We start from the raw sequence: 6,905 nt of genomic DNA on the forward strand, positions 1-6,905 counted from the left end.
TGTTTATGCAAAAAGTGTTAATAAAACGGATATTAATATTCACATTTTGTCCAATAGGAACAATAGCGGATCGGTGGTCAGTGTGGTGTTCGCGTACCGCCCCACAGCAGTCGTTATTGTGATCGCACCGTTCGCTGTCCTCATAACGAATCAATGAGTTATTGAACAATATTTGAACGTACTGGCCATAGTGTTAATTCCTTTTTTAAGTTTTTCCCAAAAAAAATCTCGAGTTAGATGTTGTTTTTTAAATAAGAATGCAGTGAGTTTTGTGATAATGAATGATCCAGATCGTAGAAGCCATTACGAGAAAGACGAATTGGAAGAGACTGTATATATTCCCAATAATAATAATTCTATTTATAGCAATGGGACACTGCATTACTGCAGTATTTACAGGTAAACGCATTTTAGTAGCAAACAATTAAAACGATTCAAACGCGAGTGTCACCGTTAGAAACTTTCATTGGCGGCATACGCATACCTTTTCTTTCTAGTGCAAGTATATTTTTGGATGAATCAACATTTTTAGAATTGTTTAAATGAAAATTACGTGTTTTTATTGTTTTAAAGTTACTTATAATTTTCTTTATTTTTGTACTCTATAAACTCTACATATATTCTGATTTTAAGTTCCTGATTTTTGCAGGGAACATATAAGTCAAAAAGGAGTTTGTAATAAACTGCATATTAGCCACGTTACACTTAGATAAATGGTCTTCATTCTTGAATCATCGACTTTCTAACAATATTAGCGCTACATTCACACTAGCTGGGTACTTGCGGTTTCACCTATATGCGTTTGCTTATTTATAGAAGCAATAAGTACTATTGAGCCTTGGTCTGTCATTTTAATTATGTTTGTTATAGATGTTACATTTTTGGGCAGATCCACACATACATACGAATAATTATTATTCCTTATGAGTTTTGCCCCAAATTCGATAATTCTGCGAGTAACGTTCTCTATAAGTAAGAATTGTCAATAGAACTTATATTTTAGTCACGGACATTTTGGTATTGTTTTATCGTGGCAAATATTTCGCTGACATTAGTTTGAAATTGATAAAAATAACAGATTGAGTATCCTACACTATGTATTTTATGATAATTTTAACTTACTTTCAGGCTACATAATAAAATAATCACAAGACCGAAATTTTATCAATTTCAGCCAGTAATTGTATTATAATGTAGAAAGCGACTTCAAATTTCAACAGGATGTAGTTTTTGTATTTGACCCTACATTCTGAAACATAGTCTACGTTAATAAATTGAGAACAAACATTGATTATATTACGATACAGTTAGACAGCTTATCCATAATTAGTACCTATTTTTATTATCATAAAATCATTCAACTGTCAAAAAGAATGCACCAAGAGATAGGTATTCGTGCGATGGCCACAGCGTTTAATTAGGTTGCCCACCGTAGCCTTACGTAAGCCCTACTGTCACAACCACTACACCGAGTACGTGGACTGTGTTGAAATGTACGGTTTTCTATCCGCGCAAATCATAATGTATATGTAATTAAACACGCGAAGGTCACATATGCTATGCATTGTCGGAAACGAGACGATAGGAACTTAAAAGTAGCAAAACACTGCGAACGCTGTTCGAGATTTCTCTTCTATTACGCGAAAGTTGTTTTTCTCGCTTCAATGTCGCGTAAAGATACGCTGCCAATCTCCATGCGCTGAGCTGATGAATACAATTAATCTTTATTCGAATTGTTGTAAAACGTTATTTATAAAACCTTTAATTCTTAAAATCTTTCATTCTTTATTTTTACCATAACAAGTACTTATAGATGTTATTCTTATTCCAGTCAAAGAACAGTACAAGAAACGAAAGGATGGGACGTGTTCCGAGAATTCCCTCCGAAGCAGGACAGTATTTCTATGGAAACTCAGAAATGGCTGGAATTCACAGTACGCATGTTGAAGGTGATGGCGTACCTTGTCGTCTTTGTTGTAGTCCTCGGTTCTGGAGTCCTAGCGAAAGGCACAATGCTTTTCATGACATCACAACTCAAAAAAGATAGACGGCTCGAATACTGTAATAAGAATTTAGGTAAGTTTCTGTCTGTTTGTATACTCATTTCTGACATTTGTAATTTTTCTTGAGATAAATACAAACAAGTCTATCATCCATATTTTTCTGTAAGCCATTGTTGATAAAGTTGCAGTAAAAATGATATTATTATATATGAATATGTAGTTTATTTACTTTTATCATATAATTTTGTTTACTTTAATTAAAATATTTATGGTTGATACTTTTCAGGTAGAGACAAACAATTCATAGTCAGTTTACCGGATGAGGAGCGTGTGGCGTGGATGTGGGCTGTTCTCGCTGCGTTCGCTATTCCCGAACTAGGAACACTTATTCGCTCTATTAGGATATGCTTCTTCAAATCCTCAAAACGGCCATCCTTCGTGCAGTTCATGGTGGTAAGTTAATCATAAGTACAATTTATTTCCAATAATGACTTGTTATGGCAATAACAGATATGTATCTCTAATACACAATACTATTATTCGACCGTAACAATCCCGTGATTGATCCAAATAAACTGCTGACTACAGGGATTGCAGATTCTTTTGGCAAGTTGGCTTTGCATGTTATACTTGTTGTTATTACACGTAATTCATAGTAATTACTCCACATTCTAACACAATAAAGTTGTGAGCTTTTAGAAGGTTTTGGGTAGTTTATTGTCTCACTCCTGGGCAAAGCAAAATTTTCCCATGATTATTACAACTTTTTAACTTTTTTCAGGTATTCATTGCTGAATCTCTACACACCATCGGAATGGGTCTCCTATTTTTCAAGATCCTTCCAGAATTGGATGTGATTAAAGGCGCCATGGTAACGAACTGCCTTTGCATCATTCCTGCTATACTCGGACTGCTTTCACGAAACTCAAGAGATTCTAAAAGATTTGTCAAAGTTATCGTAGATATGGCTGCGATAGTGGCTCAGGTCACCGGATTCTTTGTGTGGCCACTTTTGGAGAACAAGCCAGTCCTATGGTTGATTCCAGTTTCCGCGCTTTGCATATCTCTGGGATGGTGGGAAAACTATGTTACTCGGCAGAGTCCTATAGGTATGTTTATAATTTTTCAGTTCTATACGTAGGCTTAAATAAATAACTGATAAAGAATAGAAAGCAATATTTTTATACATCATATATTTTAAGGTACTTCATAAATGTTTACATGAATCATATTATTTTAATAGCTCCTGTAGATCAATAATTATTATTTAACAAAATATATTATTACTTCGTTCTACTAAACCTTACTATTATAAAAAAATATTAACATGTTTTATTTAATGTTTTCAGGTATAATCAAAAGTTTAGCAAGACTCAAAGATGGATTAAATTTCTCCCGCTACTACACCTATCGGTTCATGTCCATTTGGAAAATCTTTGTCTTTATGATGTGCAACCTGTTTTTCATATGGCTCGAGGGCGACGAACCCAGCATGTTCTTCCAATTGTTCAATGCTGGGTTTGGACAACATAACATTGTTGTAGAAGAAGTGAGTTGAATTATAGAAATCTATATTATTATGTTAACAAGTCATATAAATTAATAAGTACATTATATTGTCTAATTCGTGGATCTGAGAATCACGAGGACGTGAATTTTGATTTTAGAGTTTTCAGGTCGATATCAAGTATGCATAAGTACAATGTGGCTCACGCAATAGGGGACCGGACTCATTTTTGTTCTTTATTATTATCAAATAATTACGTTATATAAATTATAACACAGAAAGAATTATTTAAATCCGGTAAAAAATCAACAAGTTATAAGTCTCTTAATTTCGGTAAAAGGGGTAAGTAACAAGAAACAGAAAAGAGGCGCAACACCCACGTGTGACGTCATCGGGCATTACGACGCGTGCGAAAGAAAGAGATGAAGCGATATCTCCACTTCGCGCCCACTTCGGCATATAGTAATATTTGAAATATGAATTACTGGCTCATTTTTTAACCAATTTTAAGGCAGTTTTCGCAGGAGGGTTTCTTTTTCGTATGATCAACCATTTTATATAGAATAATGTACAAAATCGAACACAGGCCGGTCCCCTATTGCGTGCAATGCATTCATGCTGTTAGTATCAGCGACTCTTGCTTCTTATAAAAAAGTGACAAACAGGTTTAATTATAATGTACAAATACAAGTAATAAGAGTTGTGTATAATTAATTTATTATTTTCAGGTACAAATACAACTGGGCGGTACAGTAATACCTGATCTCGCAAACATTACTCTAACTGGAGATTCCGTAGAAGTGGCAGCAGCATACAATTCCGCGGTATACGTGATGCTGATTCAGATATTCGCAGCATACATCTGTTACATATTCGGGAAATTTGCTTGCAAGATCTTAATACAAGGATTCAGTTACGCTTTCCCCATTAATCTGGTCATACCGTTGGTTGTTAATTTCTTGATTGCCGCTTGCGGAATTAGAAATGGCGACACTTGTTTCTTCCATGGGACTATACCCGATTATCTGTTCTTCGAAAGTCCGCCAGGTACGAATATAGATATATAATTTAATTTTTCACTCATATGATTATTATTGAGAGTGTAAAGCAGTTTAAATCTACCTAATAATCTTTAACATGCGTTGTACCAATAAATATTACCTAATAATATCAGCCCTGTAATATATACTGTCCCACTGTTGGGCACGGTCCTCCTCTACTACTGAGAGGGAATAAGCCTTAGTCCACCACGATGGCCTAGTGCGCGTTGGTAGACTTCACACACCCTCGAAAATTCCTAATAGAGAATTTGTCAGGTATGCAGGTTTTTTCACGATGTTTTCCTTCACCGTTAAAGCAAGCGATAATTCACAAAAAATACACACATATTTTTTAGAAACGTCAGAGGTTTGTGCCCTTGGGATTTTGAACCTACGGACATTCGTCTCGGCGCCCAATTAGGCACAACGTTCCACAACCAATTAGGCCATCGCCGCTGTATAAAATATTACCTAAGTACGATATCATGTTTATAATGTTCGATTATTTTTTTCAGTTTTTACACTAAGTGACTTTATATCACGTCAAATGGCATGGATATGGTTATTATGGCTATTGTCACAAACGTGGATTACGATACATATTTGGACCCCGAAAGCCGAACGTTTAGCTTCTACAGAGAAATTGTATGTTCTTCCTATGTATAACGGGCTACTTATTGATCAAAGTATGGCGCTCAACAGAAGAGACGACCAAAAGGATGTAAAGACTGAGGTTTGTATCGTATATCAAGTTGAATGATTAACCCACTTGTTCTTTACTCTATTGACCTGTTTCACAATTCTTGAGTAAATACTATTCGTCGTTTCAATGTATAAGCCGACCAAATACAAAAATCAGACAAATCTTCTCAAATAAATGGTAGTAAAATGGGTACTATCTACATTAGCTCTTTAATATGATAACTGTAAAATGAAAATTGCTTGAGACTTGTGAAGCTTGAACCTAAATTGTTATTTCTTGTAGTCAATATTATGCGACAAAATGGAATGGCAACTTATTTCATTGACTTGACTGAGTATTCGTAAAAGGCGATTAAGAAATATAGGAATCGATGACCTATCCTTACAGCACTATATTATTTTTACACAGTAAATAAACCATGTGAACCACATGAGAAGTATATATAACACCTTAAATCCCTTTTACTAGCAAGGTAAAAGATTAATATTAATATTTTAATTTTCAGGATCTTGCCGAAATAGAAAAGGAAAAAGGAGATGAATACTACGAAACTATTTCTGTTCATACGGATAATACAGGTTCTTCACCAAAAGCAGTAAAGTCTTCTGACTCGATTACAAGAATATACGCTTGCGCTACTATGTGGCACGAAACCAAAGACGAAATGATGGAGTTCTTGAAGTCTATCCTGCGGTTGGACGAAGACCAGTGCGCTCGACGTGTGGCTCAGAAATATTTGCGCGTGGTCGATCCCGATTACTACGAATTCGAAAGTAAGTTATGTCGCATACAATATTGTATAATATTTGTAACCGGCAAAATCACATATTACTAATTTTATTTGTTTCCCTTTCAGCTCACATCTACTTGGACGACGCTTTCGAAATATCAGATCATAGTGACGACGATTCTCAGGTGAACCGTTTCGTTAAACTTCTAGTCGACACGATTGACGAAGCCGCATCGAATGTGCATCAGACAAATATCCGAATTCGCCCTCCGAAGAAATATCCGCACCATACGGTGGCCGCCTGACTTGGGTATTGCCAGGAAAAACGAAAATGATTTGTCACTTGAAAGATAAGGCAAAGATTCGACACAGGAAACGTTGGTCTCAGGTAGTCCTTGGATGACAAGTATTTAACTGTAACTGTTTTTTAGAAAATGTCGTACAATACAGGTTCTTAATATTTAATTTTTCTAGGTGATGTACATGTACTACCTTCTGGGCCATCGCCTAATGGAATTGCCTATACCCGTGGATCGTAAGGAAGTTATGGCCGAAAACACATTTTGCTTACACTTGATGGAGATATTGATTTCCAACCCCATGCTGTTCGGCTACTTATTGATTTGATGAAAAAGAACAAAAATCTGGGAGCAGCTTGTGGTCGTATTCACCCTGTTGGCTCTGGTAAATATCTGCACGATATTTCATAATTATAATAAAAATAGTGAGCTGACCCTGATTTATGGCTAAATTTTTTTTCTATGACATTATTGATAAATATGCATAAATACTCCTCTTTAATCACTCTGTCCCTTGGTGAAATCCACTTGAAAATCGGTGCGGTAGGTTTTGAGTTTATCGCGTTATGACATAGATGTAGCGAGCGGACTATTATTTATATGTAACGATTGAGATAAAATAA

General features: G+C 35.5%; 1 pseudogene; it reads left to right on the forward strand.

Annotated features, from left to right (window-relative positions):
- Positions 1-262: 262 nt before the first annotated feature.
- On the forward strand, positions 263-6,663 carry LOC119192969 (annotated as a pseudogene).
- The last annotated feature ends 242 nt before the right edge of the window (positions 6,664-6,905 follow it).

The sequence above is a fragment of the Manduca sexta genome, unplaced genomic scaffold (genome assembly GCF_014839805.1).
Source record: "Manduca sexta isolate Smith_Timp_Sample1 unplaced genomic scaffold, JHU_Msex_v1.0 HiC_scaffold_3451, whole genome shotgun sequence".
Classification (NCBI taxonomy): Eukaryota; Metazoa; Arthropoda; class Insecta; order Lepidoptera; family Sphingidae; genus Manduca; species Manduca sexta.